The 22,180-nt window shown below is 36.0% G+C and overlaps 1 protein-coding gene across 1 annotated transcript in view; it reads right to left on the bottom strand.

The window, feature by feature from the left end:
* Positions 1-19,953: 19,953 nt before the first annotated feature.
* LGR4 (leucine rich repeat containing G protein-coupled receptor 4) overlaps positions 19,954-22,180 on the bottom strand; it is an 82,628-nt gene continuing 80,401 nt past the window's right edge. The window contains exon 21 of the mRNA XM_058832399.1: positions 19,954-20,087. The gene's annotated coding sequence lies outside the window, so the exon portion shown is untranslated. The remainder of the gene's footprint in view (positions 20,088-22,180) is intronic.

Raw genomic sequence — 22,180 nt, 5'->3', positions numbered from 1 at the left:
ATGAACTCCAGCTCAGCCCCAATAACACATATCCTGTATATCTGTCATTGTCCAACTCAGTGTACTGTGAGCTATGCTCAACCCAGAACAGACATCCTAACAAAGAGAGAAACCACTTCTGATCACTGGAAATCAAGTAATTGGCATTAGCCCTTTAAATTAGTGCATTAGCAAGAACAACAGGGGAACTCCTTGGATCCATCCTCTACAACCTGATCAATTTTGTTAGGGAAGGCTGATATGTATTTTACCAGTACCTCTGAAGGGTTCTTCAATCTCAGGCACATCACAGCCATCTTGCTTTCCTCCTGGGTACTGATATTCTACATATCTTTCAGGAACTGATATGTAAAGATGGATGTTCTAATGTAAAGAGGAAACTGAAGAGTTTTCCCTGATTTACCAGAAAGGAGCTACACATTACAGATTTTATATCTGTAAAACCACATATATTGGTATTGTATAATAAAACCTGAAGGGGTTTTGTTGTTTCAGTCAAACTCAAATTACAGGGAAAACATTCTAACATCTATTAACATCTTGGCATTGCTGGATGAATTAACAACTTGTTGCCTTTGTCCCAAAACACAAAACCTTGCACTGTTTAAACAAATTACCTGTAAAAGTCAATGACCCATCTTCCACAGGACCTATACACAAAAGCACTTATATTTATCAAGCTGGGTTAAGGTACTTTCTGTTGTTTAGCTCTAATAATACTGAAATAATTTTAGTAGTAAGTCCTGTGAAAGAAACCAAAGTCTGAGTCCTTTGTAATGATATCATTAGCATCAATATAACTGAACTATAATTGAATGCACCCTCGCATCTGTCCACAGAATAGTTCAATAGGTTTTAAGAGCTTCAAGTCTATCACTTTCCAAATCCTGACAATTTTCTGTAAATCCATGTTCATCTGGGAATTAGATATTTGCAATTCCTGTTTCAGTCAGTAAACTGGACCAACCAAATATTTAAGTCCATATAATTGAGAAAAAACCTTCACATTTTCCAAAAATGTGCCTCCCTTAGCTACAATTTTATAGAATTGTCTAATATACCGTTGTAAAATGAGTTGCACATATGAAAACAGAGACATGACCTTACATATGAAATGGAGGCTTTGGTAACTGAACAAGCTTTAGGTCAGAGGCCTCAAATCCCAGAAAGCATGTCTGCTTTAGCCCTTCTTTATCAATGATCTCCTCAACACATTTCAAGTTAACCAAGTATTCATATGCTTTACTACATCAGGGTGATCAGATTTCTTTTTTGGTATTGAATTTGAATGTGGCTCCTGATGTTGCCCAGGTAACAGCACTATGGAACACTCACCTTCGACAACAGCAATAAAGGCTGAAGTCTTCCATATTTACTCACATAAATATCCCAGTGAAAGTCATATCAGAACTTGTGACTGTTCTTTCGTTTGACTTTTTAAAGGATATATTAATGAATTGATTTTACAACTTAACATTACACTGGCAAGGGCATGATTATAATCTGATGTTGTTGGTTAATTAGTTCAGGTGAAGCCTTGGCTCCACAGCAGAACCAGTAACAAAAGCAGCACCAGTAGAGTTTTATTGTTCTACATTAACCAGAATACTTCCTATGAATGCAACCACAGTCACCTCTTACTCATGACAGGCTCTTTAGGACTTCTGATCCACTTTACTGCATGTAGACTTTCAACCCTGAGACAACTGCATGAAGATCTGCTGTCAGTCACTGGAAAGTCACTTCATTATGGAGCACCTACACACTGATTTTTCAAACCCAGAAGCTCACAGGAGATGCAAACCTTCACAGTGAGGTTGAGTGTGGCATTCTATTTATGACCAACAGATAGAAAAATGGAAAAGCTGTGAATCCTAGAAGGATGCATCAGTCATTATTTTGAAGTGGTCTATGAATTCTTACAACCAGAAGTTCTGCAAAAGCATGGGGATGAAAAAAAATCTGAGGTTAAGCCTCAGGTATTTTAGCAGCATAGGCATCAAGATACAGTATCTTGTATTGGTTCCAGTGAGTAACTTGAGACTCCATAACTTGATTTACTGTGAAATTTTGTGAGCAGAGAAATCCAGGAGAGACCTTAATAACAGAATACAGCATGCTCTTTAAGCAAAAACCAAGTGTCAAGTTTTTATCTTCTAACATCTGAGAAAGAATGGTGTAAATGACTTGCCACAACACCACAAAATGATAGCCTTCTGTAGCGCAAAATCTAAAATTATGCTACAAGGCCAGCCCATTTTATTGTACAGTTGATAACTTGTTGGAAAAAATCCAAATATTATTTCTCTTTAGTAAAATCACTGTGTGGATTGAATTGGGCCTATATGTGCATTCAGCAGCTATCTTGCCTTAGCCTTTTTTTGTCATTTAGTTAGGACAGAACTGTCTTTACAATGCTATGGATAAGCTACAGCAAGGGCCTCATTTTAAAGCTTCTATTTTAGGGGTTGTAAGTCCACTAGTTAATTTTATTTCACTACAAGCAAATAAATGCGAAAAGCCATAAATATACACTCAGATAATTATGTCAACACACCTTACTGGTAGCCACATTCAGAGAACCTGTTAGAGAAAGCATCAAAAAATAGTATGACTGTTCAACTAAATCAGAGTCCAAAGAAATCTCTGTAAGCTAATCCAAAATTAACCATTTGCATTACAGTAAAATACTGCCCCTTCATCTTAAACACTCACAAGCTTACATAATTCTGAAGCTTCTGAGTCTGATTAGACATTTCCACATGGCAAGATGAGATGGTGAGATTAACAACTAATCTATTTCACAACTACTTTCATACCCTTCTACTGCAGAGGTCCTTACAGAAAAAGATGAACACAGAGTTCTACATCCTGAAGATAATGTGCAGACTTCTGTGTGCTGCTACTTAACAGAAACACAGTTTGACGTTCCATGTGTTTTACAGACTCCAGACTTCTAAATGTGTACAGTAAAATTAAAGCTTTCACAAAGTCTAAATGCAAACACAAACCAAATAATCTATTAGTGCAAGGTGTTGCAGTCTTGTTAGCATTTGCCACTATCTAGAAAGAACAGACACAGGCATATTGTATAAACTGATTCACACAAAGTAATGGTACAAGTAGTAAGTATAAACTTGGCATGAGATAGTTTACTATTTTTCACAACTTGCTCTAAAGAAATTAAAATATTCTATTAAGACTAGAACTAGTCAATAGAACACTTACATTCCAGAATGTGACCTAGTGTGCTTTTTCACCATGTAAATTTTATAATATACAATTTAGTTTTTAATACTGTAACTTTTCAAGGATAACAAGGCATTTCTCAAATAATACAACTATAACAAGAAAAATAAGTTTTCTTTATTTCTGCTTTTTCCTTTTCACCATTAGTAACAGAATTGCTGAGATTGGAATGAACCTCTAGAAATTGTCCAGTCCAGCTCCATTGTTCAAAAGAGGGCCCACTGGAGAAGGTTTCTCAGGGCTATGTCATGTTTTGAGAATAGCCAAGAATGGAAACTCCACATCACTAGGCAATTTGTTCCAGCATTTGATGACTCTCCCTGTAAAAATTTTTGCCTCATGTTTGAATGAAATTTCCTATATTTTAATTTGCACTCACCACCTCTTCTCCTCGCACTGGGCACTACTGAGAAGGGTCTGCTCTCTCTCTCTCTCTCTCTCTCTCCATCCATCAGGTATTTACACATTATTCAGACATTACCGAACTTTCTCTCCTTCACACTGAACAGTCACAGCTCTCTCAGCTTCTGTCTGTCAGATGCTGAAATCCTTCAATCATCTTTGTGGCCCTTCACTGAGCTTACTCCAGGATATCATCAGTCTTTTACTGGCATGCCCAGAAATGGGCATAGCACCCCAAATGTGGTCTCAGATCATTACGGTACAAAGGACAGACTGCTTTCCTTTGGGGAATTCTCCTCCTCATGCAGCCCAGGAGGCTGCTGGCTGCCCTTGCCACATTCAACATCTGTCTAGGTGACTGAGGTGAGGCTGACTACTGGCCTGTAGTTGTGCATATACACCTTCTTGAAGACTGGGCTGACATTTGCTTTCTTCTAGTTCTCAGGAACCTCCTCTTATCACCAGACCTCTCAAAGATAATTGAGAGTATCCTTACAATGACATTTGCCACTTCCTCAGCATTCTCAAGTGCATCCTACCAAATCCCACAAGAGTCATGTGTGTCATTACTGACCCCAAACTTCACATCCCTGATCAGTTCTCCCTGGTTTGTACATATCAGGTCCAGCAAAAAGCCTGTGTTTCCCTAAAGAGCCTGCGTCCATTCATTGCAGTACTCCAGCAATGTAAGCTATCCCACTATATCTCTGTAATCCCAGTCACATAACCCTGGAACTGATGCAGGCCTTGAATTCCTTCCACATTAAGCCAAGAATTGTTTTAAAATTTGTTACAAATAGCATCTTTAAAATAACCTAGTTAATACTGTTGCCCAAAAGAATAATTACATATACGAAAGAACTCCTTCAGCAACAAGCAAGGAAAGGAAGAAACAATCCTGTGAATTTATTCATATTGAGGTAATATTAAATATTGATGTACAGTACAATTACAATTTATCTTTTCCTTTTTTTTTCATAAAATGCAATATAGAAAAAACATTAAAAGCCTGATTGGTCAACTAGAAGTAAACACAAAACCTGCTCACAAAAATGGGAAAAATAAAAAAAAGAAAGGCACAAAGCAATCTGCTTTGGACACATAACTACATAGAACTTCACATTTATGGCCCAGTTTGTTCAAGATTTTAAGAACATTTTTTCTGGACTATGACTTCTTTCTGCACAGGGATCCATTACAAAGGCTACTCTTGGGCTTGGAAATCACTGTTGGTAAAGATGAATGTGGTTGACAAGACACAGGTCTCTTACTCTTTTTCGTGGTAAGAACACTGTCTTCCTTTGGGAGAGGCACGTGTACCGGTTTCCAAGGAATGGGGTTACAATATGCTGGAGCTGGATACAAAGTTCTATCAGCATTCCCTAAAACATTTAGAAAGTACACATAACTAAGAAGAAATATTTACACTACAAACTTTCCAGTGCAAGCAGTTATAATGATTATCTGGACTAAATACAACATCTTCAGAGAAAGATGCACAGGCACATCACATAATTTAAGTGATCCAAAAAAATAAATATTCCGCCTTTTTGTTTTTTAAACACTAACTGGCATATTCTTCACATCTACTTAAAATAATAAGCAGGCTGAATTCTCAGTCCTTTGTGTTCTTAAAAACTGTAAATATCTACAAATGGGCTACTTTGTTTTACCCAACCACATGATGGATACACTTCAAAGTTTGTAATACATTATCCTGAATGACATGAGTAGACAAATATTTTTCAAAAATCATTTAAATAAATGATTGCAGCTGTCAGGATGTCATGAAAGTGCAACCAAAACACAAAGGCAAGGTATATCACTATTTACAAATAAATGTAAGCAAAAGAGTAAAGGTTGTTCACCTACTTTATACGTGTTCCTTAAACATTTGGAGACCAGAGTTTTGGTCTCAAAACTATTGTTGCAAACTCAAATAGAAGTAACTATTTTAGTTGCATAGAAAAAGAACATGTTTTCAAACAAAAAAAGGAATAGGATTACAGAAGCCAAGGAGGTGTGATGCAGGTGAAAAGCAAAACAGAAAGGAAATGTTAGCTCAGAATATAGGCTGATGCCCCTGTCTCCTTTTTCAGACAGGATTTCTGTCAGCTTCTAATGGTTCTTGTGTCAAAACCCCACCTCTTTTCTAAGGGGGATTCAAGTCTGCAAAGGTGACACAACTCCTGTAACATGAAAAGTAACTTTACAAGGATGCTGACATAATGGATTTGTTTCACAGGACCCAGTGATTTGCTCTAGTGATTCCTATGCCCAGTAAGAAAAATCAAATAAAATCATAATTTGGTACGAAACACAATTATCTCAAATAATGTAATTTTCCTCCCAAATAAAAAAAAAAGGCTAAGAAAAATATACAAAAGGTCTCAATCTGTTTCCCTGACTTATACCATAGTATAGGTAATCATTCTTATGTGCCAAAATTAGATACTAGATGAGTATCTTAAACAGACTTCATTTTACATTAAAATATTGGAAGGAAGGAACCACAAACCCAAGTCACTACATATTTGTGTACTGTATGTACAAACCTTTAGAATTCCCATGTGGGAAACCATAACCATTTAAAGCAGGTTGTGGTTTATTTCTAGCATTTTGCAGCCATTCCTTAAAGATTTTCTCTGATCTTGTTTTCTTCTCTTGTAGCTCAGCCTCCCGTTCTTTTTCTTTTTCCTTAAAAAAAAAAATAAATATTTAAGGCACTCCTAGACAAAGCCTTGTACAATATACACAAAATAGTAATTTATTTTTTTTCAGATTTCCAGACTGCTGAATGTATTTCAAATATTTCTTCAAATACAAACATCTCTTCCCAACAATGGAAAAGATGCATTTTTTGGTTTAAATCTGACAAAAAACCAAACAACCCCCAACTTCCATGTTATTCCAGTTTTTCCCTGAGAAAAACATCAAAGGCTATTAACAAAAATGCATTAATATTCATCTTATTTTGCTGACCACACCACAGTGTCTTTAATGCACTAACACTTCAACTCTTGATTTTTTCTTCATGTGCAACACTGCCATTTGATGTCAACACATTCAATGTAAGATCTGAATATATCAAATCTTAATCTGTAATAAGTTACAAATTAAGTAACTCCATCCAAATAAATGATCAGTTCATTAATACTTTCTCTTTTTTCTTCTTTTCTGCATCTTCAGCTATCTTCTTCTTTAACCATTCTTTGTACTTTATGTCAGCCTTTTCTTGTAACTGCAATTTTTCTAGTTCCCTTGTGGCTTTTTCTGCCATTTCTTTGGTCAGCTTTCGCTTCCTTTCTCTTCTTTCCTACATGAAACATATCAAAGAAACAGAATAGAATTTTTTAGTATATTTTAATGAGCAATTCTTTTGAGGAATACAGTTAATTTTACTACATAATTACAAAGAAAATTATCACAAACCTGAAAAAATATGTGATATTGTAAGCTCTCTGAAGTCAGAACCTATTCATCACTAGATTCCAGGTATGATTGACATATAAACTTGTCAAAAAAGATGATAAAAAGTTTACTTTCAGGTCTCCTCAGGTTTACTACTGCTTTATTTATTCAGAGATTTTCTTAAACACTTCAGACACGTCTCAATATTTCTGAGAATGAAATACATGTTGCAGTTCTCAACAATGGTGGGTTAGCTTTACTTGTCAGTGTATCTAGAGCAAACTACAGTCCCAAATGTCAGGTAAACTGCCCCCTCTAAGAGTCATTGAGATATGCAGATTGTTCAGTATAATTAAGCATAAATTAATAGGAAAAAAAAATTCACATAAAAATCCAGTTCATGTTTTGTGGTATTAAGTTTTTTATACTCTTTAGTTTATTCACATAGGGACTACTTCAACACATCAATCCACACATTTCTCCAGTTCAAATTATGAAAGGGAAAATGAGAAAACACATTCTGTGGTAGGAAAAATGGTAACTTGAGTGTGAAGTGAAATTGCTGCCTGTATGATTTGGAAGACAGAATACACCAGAGGTGTCATTGACTTCTGCATTTTTTCAGTGTGTGTGTATCCAACAACTGATCTTTCTCTAAGCAAACAACCACCTATCCACTGGCCTTTTGATCTGGAGAGGGAGGTATTTTCATTTGAAGAGTAACAATAGCTCTCATTTATTTTCTTTGTAACCACTATGAAGTGTGTGTAATCTACTGATTTGATATTATTTCTGCTTGAATCACTTAGCTCTTAGGCAACTGCATACACATGCAGAAACAAAAATCTACCAGACAACCTGTGCACATGACTTGGAGGAGAGGCACAAGACTTAAGACCAAGTTTCCTCTTAATAGAAAAGAGCTGTTGAAAACATATGTTGTTTTTAAGAAATCTTCTACTTAGACCCTTCCCTGCACACTCCTCTTGTGCAATTTAGCAGAATATATGCAATTAAGCAGAAACTTATACTGACTCAGAATTATTACAGTTGGCAGTATGGATATCAAATGCCTAGACTACAGCTGCAAAGTATAATAAATAAATGAAATATAAGAAAAACACGTTCTCAAGAAAACCAGAAATACATTCCTGTTTCCATTTTACCATTATATATTACCATTTTTCCCATTAAAAAAACCAAAAAGGCAGAAAACTAGAGCTACAAACTACAAACCATGTGTCCATTCCCCCCCACCTTTTTCCCAGGTTTACTGCACTTATGGAAAATCCAATTATGCATAATGAAGCATCTGGGGACCACCACAGTTCCTTCAGTTTGGTCTAAACAGGATACCTGCTGGTTTGGTGCTTGTCCCCTCATACCAAAACTACCAGCAACCCAATAAAGTAGCACATAGAGAGTAAAAACTTCAGCTTATATTGCTCTGCAACACAAACAATTTGTGCCAGGAAAGAAGCCAGTTTACAGAACCTCTTGAGTTAGTGTGTCCTGTTCTGTTTGCCAACACCAGAAGCATCACTACAATTTTAACATCAGCAGCTACACTACACACTGTGGGATTTCCCACCCAAAATTTTACAAGCTATGTTTTATTAACTCTATCTACCATAATCTCCAAGGTAGATGTTTCTTCATCTAAAATCATAAGGATACTTTCAATACTACTTCTCTGGTATACTCTTGTCAAATATTCTTATTTGACAACAAAGACTTCTTTGTGTACACAATACACACAATTTCACAAAACAATTGCAACTAGCTTTTCAGCTCTATTTTCTCCTTGATTTTTTGTTGTTTGGTGGGGTTTTTTTTCCATTTCACTCCTAATACATTCTAGCAAGTACCAGTTTGATCTGTTTTGTAGTGTAGGGAAAATGGTCAAATATGAATACACTCCAATTTCAATGCATATTCTGGAATGTAAAACTACATAGAATTATAAAGCAATTGGTCTTATTAATATGACTTCACAACAGTGAGGCCTGTACATGTGATAAAACTATTTGCAACAAAGACTAATAAAAAAATATGTTTCATTCTGGGAACTAAAAAAAGTTGAGATTATGAACTATTTTTATGCTAATGAAGCATGGAAATGAGATCTTTCTTACCATGAAACAAACACTTCCATATTTTAAATTTTTGAGAAGAAAAAATAATGTACTTTTGGCAAATTATTCAAGCATCACCTATCCATAACTGAGAGACGGGGTCATCCGAGTCGAGATCAGAAACCCATTTTATTGAATATACAAGGTGTTTACATAGGGGTTTATTTGTATGGCACTTTTATAGGGTCCATTTTCACTAAAAATCTCCTATTGTGTACACATTCTTCATGACATCACTTCACCTGGTAATATCACAGAGTTCCACAATGTGTTTCTTGGTCACTTATTGCCCAGGGAGCACTTAACTGTGTCTGTCTCTCCCATGGTTTCTGCTCCATCAGGTACCAGGCTCCTTTATCAGTTCTACTGTACTCTGTTTTATTTCCCAATATCACCTTCCTGAAAAAAACCAAATAACCAATTGTCTAAGCTTTCCCTCCTTCTTCATCTAAAATTCATCTCTATCTCTTTTATTCAGAGCTGCTTCTCTGTGTGTTCATTACTAAATACTCCCCAAATGCACCAACAACTCCTGTTTTGAGACAATGGTTGTCTGGGACACATAAAAAGCATTAATGTAGATGAAAGATATATGTGAAATCAGTGAGTTAAACTATGGGATAAGGTGATTTACAAAGATTTTGCAGGTTTTGTTGTTCACTGACTTATCTCTGATGTACATGAAAGTTACAAAACTAAGGATCATCCAAAACTACAGTCTTTAGCTAAGGGTCTTATTGTATAAGACATGAAAATAAATATAGGAGAAAACTCAAAAAAAAAAGTGCTACTTCTATGCCTAAGGGAATGGTTCCATAATGGAAAACCATTATAAGCAGAAAATAGACTAAAAATTTTTCTGTAAAAGAAAGGCAGGGAAACTTCTTAAATTATGTACCTTAAATAACAATCATTAGATGAGTTTAGCTCTCTAGGCTGACTCAAAGTTAAATCAGGTCCTGTGTAAACAATAATATGCCATACACACTACCATGAAAGCCACAGCTATTACTAAGTTTTACTTGCTGTGACTTTCCCTCCTTAAGACAAGGGAGACTCCCTGCAGAACTGCACTTTACACTGCCTAGAAATTTTTCTGCAGACAAATCAGAAATGCTTCCTCTTTCTCTCACAATCGGAGATTTTCCTTCATAGTTAGTGCACACCACATTCCCAGCTGCTTCAGTAACCTGTTTCATGTCAGGTTTCTGTCACCCTGACCATCCCAGCTTTTCTCCCATCCTCATTATAAAGGTCTATCAAAAACACTATGAATGTGCATTAATTATTAATGCATGTTCTTTAGTCCTTCTTTAACTTTCCTTCCACGTCTATGTGAGGGAAGAAATTATTTGTTTAAGCTTGGTGTTGTTTAGATTGGGTTTTAAAAATTCTCTTTGAACTCGTATTCAAAACAACCATAACCTATTCACTAAACCACTTGGTAAATTTACATACACTAAAATATGGTTGTGGGTATTACATAAATTAAGGTATTGATTGTAAAACATCCAATTACTCATTTCAAGAAAGGCTTGTTCTCCTGCCACCCTACCCAAGCACATAATTAAGGAGAAAGGATACAAATCTACCCTGAAGGTTCACTGCTCTGTGCTGTGATTCTATCAAGTCTCAGAACCGAAAAAACTCTGGGTTAGGTTGGTACTTGGAAATCCCCACCCAACACAAATCCACCTGTCCTACCAAGCAGTGATGGTGACTCTGTTAGCAGCATGTGTCTGACTGAGTCAGTGCTAACTTTTCAAGAAAAATCAGACCTGTATGTGTGTGGTGAATAGTCAAAGGATTTTAAAAGTTGAAGAAGTGCCCCACTTCCTTCCTGACAGAAGGCAGAAATATTAAATTATTTTCCACACAGGAAAAAAAAAACCTGCTTTTGAAACATTATATGCAGCTGGAAGAAAACTACTAAAATACGTATTTCTGTATTTTCACATCAATAACTAAATGAGAGGCTGGAATTTGTAAAGTGCAGAGGTGCTTTCTGATGTGCATTTTCTATGTAGACTGTCACTGAGTAGAAATATTTCCAGAAACTAATGATGTGATTGATATTTTTAAGATACTTCTCAAACCAATCCTTTCCATTTACAGTCTGCAGAATGTGACATTTTTCTTTTCACAGGTAAGTGTTCTACTTCACAGCTATTTGCTGACAGCTTGCATATTCTAGCATCAGTTAATGCTGACTTATGGCAAAATATAGAAAAAGCCCACATTGCCAACATCAGAACACACATCCAGATTTACTTGTTTATCCTCATAATAATCGTGGACATCAACCACTTTGAGCAGTCTTGGAAATCTGGGTCATTCAAACAACTGTAATTATCTTTTCAATTTTGCACTACAACACAACTTAGTAACCAAGGCTAGCCCACACAAATACTTCTTTAATCTCTTTAGAATTTCCAAGTGAAAACAGCAAGAGGCCAGAAAGGAGGTCAACAAAGGTCTGAGCTGCAGATGTCTCTTAACTTACATCAATTTAATGCTGAAGTTCACACAAAATCAGTGCACACCCCACTGCAGTCTGGGAGCTGGAGAATTAATTACTGGATCTTTCTCCCAAGCTGTATTCATTTCTGGTGGGGACTCAATGTATGTAACAAGCATAAAGTTTTGGTGTACTTGGTTCCTGGAAGACTCTTGGGATCTTCAGAATAATGTGGACTCCAAGAATGCTGCTGAAATATGTGAGCACTCATATTCACTGTCACACTGAATTCCTCTTCCAAAACTCTGTCTAAAACTCAGTCTAACACTCACCATTAGAAATTAGTTCATTCTACTTACAGAAATCTAAAGGTAATTCAGACTCAGGTCTAAACTAAACTAAACTAACAACTAAAATTATAACCATGGCATCAGTCATGCATAACATCACAGAAAAAAAATCTGTAGAAACTTTTCATGTCCAGAGAGTAAAAGGCCCACAATATTAAAAAAACAAACAAACAAAAAAATTCTTAAGGAATTAAGCCCAGACTCACAAAAACATTCAGATATGTAAAGACAGACTTAAGTATGTAAACAGAAAACTTTAATTTTTAATGCAGTTGGTTCTCATGACTGGAAAGCATTTCTATTAGAAACTTCCCTCACAAACACACTCCTTGAAAGGGTTCAGTCTTCAAGAAAATGGACATCTTAGCATCTCTTTCAAGTCTAAAGTGTCAGCAAAAACCATACTACATGAGGCTCTACATTAGCAACCAGTGCTTTGACTCAACAGCAGTTCAGCTGTAAGAACATTAACCTGAGACACAGAAGATCTGGATTTTGTTACATTTCTTCCAGAGGAGATTCCAACTGACAGGTCCCCAAGCTGCAGGCTGGGATGACAGGATTCTCCAGCCCTTCTGTGGTGGTGGTACCATTCCTCACAAAACTCACCAGATGAAAGAGAGCATGAGCACAGCTTCTCAACTTGAAAGTCATGCTCAAGCTGTTGAACAATCTGTGCTCTGTATTAACCATGCTGACATAAAATACACATGAAACAAAAAGCCTTTGGTGTAAGATTTGGCATTTAGGAGTCTCTTCTGGGAGGAATCAGCACACCAAGAAGGGCAGTCTGCTCCAAGAACACTGTCATTCATTACTATACACTGTGCTGGTTCTAGGCTTTCATGTACTTCTTACCGCTTTTTGCTTCTCATAAACTATCAGCCAACAGCACAGTAAATGGTAAGAACAAAATTTTCAATGAATAAGTATTCAAACAGAACTTTTCCATCCAGTATCTAGTTTCCATTAAAAATTATATTTTTCAGTAAGTAAAAGGGACTTATTGAAAAGAAAAGAACTGCTGAACATTCAAATTCTTTTTTTAATGCCTGCTTGGTGTTAAAGAAATGTTGCCTTATTCTCTATTCAACAATTCAGAAAGTATTAGAAATGCTATAGTCAATTTTAGATTGCTATTAGAATAATTGTTTTTCTCCAATGGAAATCTGCAACTTCATTACTTGTGCTCTTACAACTTTGCTTTTAACATTATTACAGTATAAAGACTTACATGCAAAGACTAAAAACAAGGATGTTAACAAAATGAGTTTCAGAATTACAGTTATTTTGGAATGCAAATATTCCTCTTTGGGGATTTCTGTTACTGTTGCAAACATATGCATAACACACGTAGTAGGTTTGGATGGAGTTAATTTTCTTCAAAGCAGCTCCTGTTGTGCTATTTTTGGATTTGTGAACAAAATAGTGTTTGTTGATAACAAGTTATCACTAAGCAGGTGTCCTGGTTTAGGGCAAATCTGGGAGAGAACCTCTGAACTGGGTCCCTCCAGAAAGCAAATTCAAGCGGCCACTCGCCCAACTGGCTTGGGAAAAGATTTCCTTGGAGAAAAGTGGAAACAACTGTTTATTAACAAGCAAAGTACCCAATAGCATTAAAAGAAAAACGAGTAATATTAAACAATAAAATCTCTTGCTGTTTGAAGAGATAGCAAATCCAGAAAGTCCTTGTTGTGGAGAGGAGCTTGGCTCACTCAGTCTCTTATCAGTTCCTTCTGTGCTGGAAAATGCCAAGGCCCAGGCCCCAGTGGGCCACAGGTGTGAGCTCCCAGGGTTTGTCTGAGTTTTCAGTCCAAAGCAGGTTTGAAAAGATCCAAGAAAAAGGAAAAAAAAAACAGTCTGGAGAACTTCTCTGCCTCAGCTAGCTAAAAACTAACTGGCAACAAAGGAGAGCTCTGTCCTGCTGTCTGTCCATGCTGCAGACAGCACAGTCCAGAGCAGGATGTGGGGCAGGGAGTGCTGTTCCTGAACACAAACTGCGCTTCTTCATTCCCCCCTTCACTATCAGAGCCAGTCCTAAAGGTGCAGAACTTAATATCCAGCACAAACAGAACAGATGATTGGGGATACAAGCATCATAAAGTCACCCCAGGACAGCAGTGCTTACAAAGCTTCAAGATCTTTTCAGCTTCTCAGCCCATCCCACCATGCATAGTCTGGGGGTGCACAGGGACTTGGGAGGGGCACAGCCAGAACAACTAACACCAACCAACCCAAAGGATATCCCAGACCATCCTGCTCAGCAATAAAAGCTGGTGGGAGCAAGTGAGGGGCTATGTGGGGTTTCAGCTGCCCCCTGGGGCTAACCCACAACAATATATAATTTAAATATTTATATGAACGCACAGGTATAAATAAGAATTGATTTCTAAGTTCATGTTCTATTGACATTGTAAAAATTAAGCAGCTTTGCAGAGTCAGTACAGGTAGATTAAATATGATTTGAAGGTACCATATTAGATTGAAAAGGTAGAGTGTACTGCATCAGAGTTGATTTTTTTTTAATATGCAATCAAAAACCTGTTGTCATCAGGCCTGACCTTTAATCCTAGTACTTTATTCAGCAATAATTCCTAAGAGGTTCTGACTGTGATGACAGTGTTAAAGAATTAAACAGTCATGGCAGTTTACAGGCTCTTCACAGTTTATGCATTCACAATGCATTTCTCAAAAGCTTTTCATACTTTGATTTGAAACCAGTACTTTGATTGAATCAGCAATTCCACAATTACACACTGTGTAAACACTTACTAAAATGTTCAACCCCACAGCTGATGATAGGAATGAAAGAGACTTCACATTACAGGATCAGAAGTTCACATAAAACAGGAACTGAACACCAAGTTTACTTGGTCAGCATTTATAATATAAAATTTATAATTCATTTTTACACAGTACCTCAGAAATAAAAGTTTTAGTTACATAAAATATCATGTTATGTTCATTTTTCTTCTGGAATCAAAAGCATTCTTAGAGTTAAAATATTTCAACTGATATTTGCTAAAAAGTCAACAGACAATTTACTGTTTGTCCAAAAATGGCTCAGCTCTAAGAGGGAGACTATTTTTGTCCAGGAGAGATTTAGTATGTTACTGAAAATTGTAAAGGCATTATTAGGTCCAAGATAGTGCCTAAAAATTGATTTTATTAAGCTTTTAATTTCTAGGGAGCTGAAAAATTTTGCCATGAACAAATATTTGCATAAACATATTTCATGGCTTAAAATGTTCTTTGATTGCTCATATTTCAAAATATTACTTCTAGTTAATTTACAACCTTTAAGAACCACAAAAGCTATTTACATAGAAGAATACTAAATAGCTAGGATTCCTTTACTTTCAAAAACAGTTTCTGTAAAATGTAAAATGATTATACAAACATTTTACTTCTAACATAAATGTCTCTCACATTCATATAGTATAAAGACTCTTCCAGCATATCTCCTGGTACTGGATGCTCAAGATGAAGAAGTTTTATGTATACTCAAGTGTGCCTTACTTTCTTTATCACTACAGTATTGAGCAAAGGAAAAGGACATGGACTTGTGGAGATTACAAAGATCCCTGAAAGTACTGCCTCTTGCCAAATAAAACATTTATTGGAGTGATTATCTGCACTCTACACACAGGGCTCAGATTCAGTAATTAACTGAGTTTGAAAAAGATGAGTGCTTAATGCAAATTTCAGTAAAAAATACTGCAAGTTTTGCCTCAAGAAACATCTTTTGATACTTCCAGAGTAAATGAAGTGTTTTTCAAACAGGAGATATATACATGCTCCCCAAGAAAATTATGTCAACTCTCAGTGCTCATGACTCTTACCTTAACTACAGGTGAAATCTTGATGCAATTTTAAACATCTTAGTCACTGAATTGACATATTTATCCTTCAGTCTGTGTCCACATCCACAAATAATCTTGTGGAAACTTTAAGTGGGACAGTCTATGCAGCACTAATGTTAATATCCTATAGACAGCTAAGATTTTAAGTTCAGTTCATCCTTGATTTGAGTGTAGTTTATAGGAAAGACTAGCCAATGAATCATCTGATTAAAATGAAAATCAGCTCACTTTTCTAAACACTTGGGGCATGCTCTAAGAATGACCCTATGCCTCCAAAACATAATATGATGAAGTCCAAACACAAGTATGTTTTTTTTCTCTTGTCCTCTGGGCTGGTGTGATTACCATAATAAAGACCACCTAATCCCACTGACAACAGAATATAAGTCTTTAACCAGTACATCCACAAAGTTCCAAGGAAAACTCAAATAAGTAATAATTTATGGAAATTGAAGTAGATGGTAGGAGTAGTGAGGAGCAGACAGAAGGAAAACTTCTGGTTTTGAATTGGAACTGTTTTAAGAGGCAGACTGACTCCTTCAATGAATAGTTACAGACACTCAGAATTTAATTCTCATTTAAATTTCATTTTGGAAGAGGGAAATGGAATTGTATGTGCTGAATAATAAATCTACTTTTTCCTGTGTACTTTAATTAGTAATATGAATCATAAGATATTAACAGAGCAGGATAGGTTCTGCAGTGGATTTCTGTCAATTATCCAACCAGCATTAAGACTAAGATTAATTAGATTAGATCCAAATATATGTTATTCTAGTGGTTCTAGGCTGAATCTGAAAGAGTTCTAATAATCATGAAAACAAATGTATAAGGTCTGCCCATCCAACCCAGCTAGTGCAGTTGTGATATTTTCAGTGAATATTCATCTGATTTTATTCAGAAACAGAAGTATAGAACAATAAACAACTGGTATTTCTACAGATCATAAGATGATGAACACATAAGCCCATGAACTGGCAGGGGCTGAACATGCCCTGGGTCTCCCAAGTGTTCCCATTCCTGCTATCCAGTGCATGTGGTCACTTGGTGTGACACAGCTATTACAGAGCCCCACTGAGATCATGATTCTGTCTGTTTCTGACCCTGGACTCAGGCACCCCCTCAAAAGAACTTAAAAAACTTTTGATCCCACCCAGAAATTAATTACTGACTGAAAGAATTCCCAATTACTAATTGTGGTCTACTGAGAATTCCCTCAATCTGGCCCCATACCTCAATTATCCCTCTTAAACCATATCCTATAGCAAATACTCTTTGCCTGTTCATGGTGATATTTAACTAAATCCTTCTTCTGGCTCACTTGGTGTACAAAACATTGCACACACACTTAACCAAAAATGTTTGGGCACTGAACCTGGGAAGTCTGGGTACCATAAGGACCAAAACCCCAGCTATAACCAGCAGAAGGCTACTACACAAGATGTACACCAATTGTCAGTTATCTGACTATTCAGAAAACAAATGCCTTTGTAACTTACAGGAAAACAAAAAATCAGCCTTGAAAAAATGTTTAGCTGCTTTAGCATGTTTTTGTAATTTTCAATTCAAGCAGCCATTTACTCAGCAAACAGAAAACATGGATGTCCAAACAGACTGAGTAAATTTTACATAGGCTTACTCAAGCATGGCACGTACTGGAATATTTCCAGCCAAAGCAATATTTACCTCTTCCCTTTTCTTTTGGACCCATTCCTTGTGTTTCTCTTCAGCCATCCTTTTTCTTCTTTCATATTCTTCATTTTGCTTCACTTTCTCAAGCTGTTTATTCATTTCCTAATTACAGAAGAAGTATACATTTCAAATCTGTGGTGACCATTTACAGCAATACTGGCAATAGTGCTGCAGTTAAAACAATGTAGGCATTAGATTTTGGTATTTTTCCCTCATTAAGATTTTGGAGAAGAATGGCAGTCAACCCAGAAATACTATGTAATACAATCAATGAAAAATGTATAATTTTTAGGATATTAACTGGAAATATATATTTTAATTAGGATTTGGAAGCAATTAAATGTATCAAATAATTCATTGGTTTATTAAAATGCATTTTTAGTCAGCAGACTCTTAATTTGCAGCAGTACTTTCCTACAATATTTAAAATTTATACTGTGTACTGCTCTGCACTGTGGAAGGTATCAAAAGCTAAGTGAAGTATTATTCACCTGTGATTTTTAATACCAGAACTACTAGAACTTTAGGGCTTAAGGCAAGACTTATTAAAGCCAAAATTATTGCAGATTCTGGCAAATTTTGAAACAGGAGTTTTATTTTGAAGATGAGAGAAGAAATTTCAAAGTATATTCATATTACATGCAGTATATATGCAATCATTAGTATCTCTCCAGTGAAGTTAATAAAGAAAAAACATAACTAAGGAGACAATTTGAGATGTCTGGCTTCTCCAACAGTAGCATTACCACAGAGTACTAATTTTCAATGAAAATTCATACCTTTAAACATAGACAGATGGAATTATTTCCATGAAACTAATTTTATGGTCCCTACACTGCAGTCAGTTTCAAAGAGAACCCCCTTTTCTTACATTGAATTCAGTTTGGTAGGACATCAACAGAAGCTTACAGAAAGCTCAAACACCCACAATAGTTTGAAAATACAGTTGTTGCTGTACTGAGGCAAAGTTACGGCAAATAACATCTCCTTTGAGTTCCAAGGCACCTGTATTGCAGGGATTCCAGTTTCTGTAAAAGCTGATGGCACTGTAAGCACCCAAGAACACCCAACCTAATTCCACTCCAAATGTTTATCCACATTTTTGACATTGAGGGCAGGCTTGGTACTAATGTCAGCAAAAGAACTGGGACTTCCCAGTTGTTTCTCAGAGTATAAGTTTAGAATAATTTTAATATGCAAATGTAGCAATAATTTTTAATAGAAATATCACATATTTAATTCTCTTTTGGCATCTTGCAAAAATGTTGATTATATTTTTCCCCCAAATACAAGCTTTTCACAGTGTCTTGCTGCAGTTTAAAATATGTTTTCAAAAACTTACAAACTAAAAATTTGACTAAAAAATGACTATTTTCTACATGGCTTTAAGTAATGCTTGTTCTATGACTGTTCTTAATACTAAGTTGAGAGACATCTGCTAGCTTACACTTACGTTTCCAATCCAGAATATAAATGGGAAGTCATGAAACATTTGGTGGATGTGGATTAACGGATCAAAGCACATTCCTCAAGTTTAACAAACTACTTTGGGGTACTGCTGACCTTTAAAATTCTGTTCCTGAACCTTCCAGTGGTAGGTGTTTTATAAACAACATGAGGTAGCCCACATAAAACAGCTGTATGCTATATTCACTTTACAGATAATCACAGAAAGGCTAGGAAAACATTCAAGGTCAAACAGTTAATCAGTAACTAAAGTGAGAAATTATCTGTGTTTGATGTGATTGTTCTAATCTCTACCCAATACTTCCCATTTGATTTTCAACAACAGTATAATTTAACCAGCTGCAACTACAGAGTAATCAAGAAAAGACAGAGTGCTCTCACTTAATTGTGTCCTAGCCCTTGTTCTCAAGAACTGCACATCTGCAAGGGGGCAAAAGATAGAATGAGGGGAAAAAATGCTGTAACAGGGATCCCTGTCCTGGGAAAGGACACCAAACAGTTGTAAAATTACATGCCAAGTGCTTAACAACACTGTGCCTCAAAACTAATCAAGTAGCTTGGCATCCTTACAAATCAGCACACACCCTATTTTCTTCTACAACCTACATGCAGGAGTACATACCCATGATGACAATCAAGGCAGTAATTAAATAAATGTTTAAATCTTCTAACATTGAAACATTACCTGACAGTTGGATAAACAAAATATTATACAGCACCCGTTCAGTGAAGCATAATATACAGCAAAAGAAAATGCACATAACATGAATCATGCCAGCACTGACAAACACAAACACTATGGAGGCTTAAGACATTAAAATAAAAAGGAAAAAAACAACTGCCCGTGTTTCTACAACCAAGGAAAAGAAAATCCTGTGTTTGCTATCTTCTATTAGACTTAGAATCAAAATAACTGGATGTAATCACCTCTGCAGCTCTAGCTCGTAAGCGGGCACGCAGCTCCTTCTCTTTGCTAATGAACCATTCTTCCCATGGTGAAAGGTTATCTTTCAAAGGTGACACTTCTCTCCTCCTTGCAATTTCAGAGTGTTCAGCTGTCCTGAATTAAAAGCAAGAAACATAAGATAATATTATTAATAATGTATTTGAAAAGTAGAACAATGTTACTATCTTGAAAAAATACTTTTCTTTTATGGCAGGACGTAACAACAATTATATAATTTTTCTATTTGCTTAGTAATCTCCCTAACGGAGAAATGGCATTTATAATGCACCTCTGACCATCCCCCTTGCATTCTACACTTTACTAAATTCTAGCTTGTTAGTTATTCTAAACTGTGGAACAGATTCAAACATTACCTTTAAGGAACTAAACAAAAAGAATACCTTGAACATCAAAGTGCCACTTTCCTTCCCAAATATGGAAGCCAAGGAATAACAGAGATTTAACATTAACATCCTATCCCTGGTCACAAGAAGCTCCATGTATCAAGTGGTCTTTAGCAAAATCAAAGCAAAAGCAAGAATGTTATTTTCTTTGCTCAAGTCTAATACAAGTGGATTCATGGTACCAAGCAACCTCAGCATTAAGAATCCATCCATTACAAATCCACCCATTCAATCCAAAAAGTTTTCCACCTTAAAACACTTTCACAGGAAATGTGCTTAAGAAATACAGCTAGCATACAATACTTGATGGCATTATACAAGGTTCTATTAGACATTTAATAGGATATCTTATGTAAGTTACTCATAACTTCTTTACTCATGAATAATGCAGCAATCCTAGCCCCAGGTCAGAAATATCTTTTATAATATTCTATATATGTACTGTTTCATAAGTAGCAGGTATATTAGGGTCCAAGTCAGCAAAATCTGAAAACATGCCAAGACATTTCTTTAAAAGGTTTCTTCTGTCACAGAATTTTTTTCTTGAGAACAAAGCAGTGAAACTAGTCTTCACTTTACTATTTCATATAGATGTACAGGCTCTGGAAAAACCTACCTACCTACATACTTCACTACAGTGAGGAGTTCTGTTTGCTGAATCTAAGCTACAGGAGAAGCATCCAACAAGCATATTATGCTAACGTTCCAGAAATCAATTTTTTAAATGTAAGATATCTGGATTTTATCAATATAAAAGATCAACATATTCACAGAACACAGCAGTACTCCAATACTCAACTGCACATCATCTTCTGTCCCAGTCATCTTTAGAATACATTCCTGTGGTAGAAAGCATTTGGGGACAACATCAGTGCTATGGAGTTTTGTTCTACTCTTCCCAGTTGTTTTACCCACATGTGTTTGTGCTGCTCAATCAGACTGCTTGCTGCTCAAGTCAGGGTAACTCATTTACACTGAAACCTACCCAGAACAGGTTTATTTTCCCAAACCCACTTTTACAGTATGAAATGCACAATAACAGAACTGACAGGGACACCCTGACATACAGACAATGCAAGGACAGAAGTAGCACCAAACAAACACCCACAAGCCCAGCAGAATCCAACACATTCTGCTGCACTCTAGGGCTTTTATGCTACAGCATTAATAAACACCAACAATTAAACAGAGACAGCTTTTAAACTCATATAACAAGAGATGCTGCTTAAGAATGCCTAATAACACATCTTGTAAGAAAATAAGTCTCTGAAAGTTTATTAAAGGATAAAAGTATTATACATTCACATTCAGGAAAAAAAACCCATAACTTTGTAGAGACTTGACATTTTGGGCAGGGATACTTCCTCAATACATTCTTTTGCTTTGCATGATTTGCATTATGGCATCTAGTGAAACACGACTAACAAATTAAACCAACCTTAGAAAAAGTACTAGGAGAATGAATAAATTAAGAAAAATAGTATTTATTACGTCTTTTCTTCTATCAGCACTCATGAAATTCATACTGTCAACTTCTCAAAAATTGTTCACAGTAATAGATTAAAAAACTTACTGCAAATGAGTAAGAAATAACAGAAAATAAAGCTTTAACAGCAGAAAACACAAGCTCAGTATGAAGACCTGTTAGGAGAAACACTTCTCCAATACTGATTGAAAGCTCTCAGATTGCACCAGAACCCAGACTTTCTTGGTGTGCATTGCAGCCACCAGCCACACTCTCCCTGGCAAACCAACCATGCATTTTAAACCACACAGACCCTGAATTTCATAGGACCATTTTCT

Source organism: Poecile atricapillus, chromosome 1 (assembly GCF_030490865.1).
Source record: "Poecile atricapillus isolate bPoeAtr1 chromosome 1, bPoeAtr1.hap1, whole genome shotgun sequence".
Classification (NCBI taxonomy): Eukaryota; Metazoa; Chordata; class Aves; order Passeriformes; family Paridae; genus Poecile; species Poecile atricapillus.
Note: the sequence above shows the minus strand (reverse complement) of the source record. Positions and strands in the feature narration are given on the sequence as shown.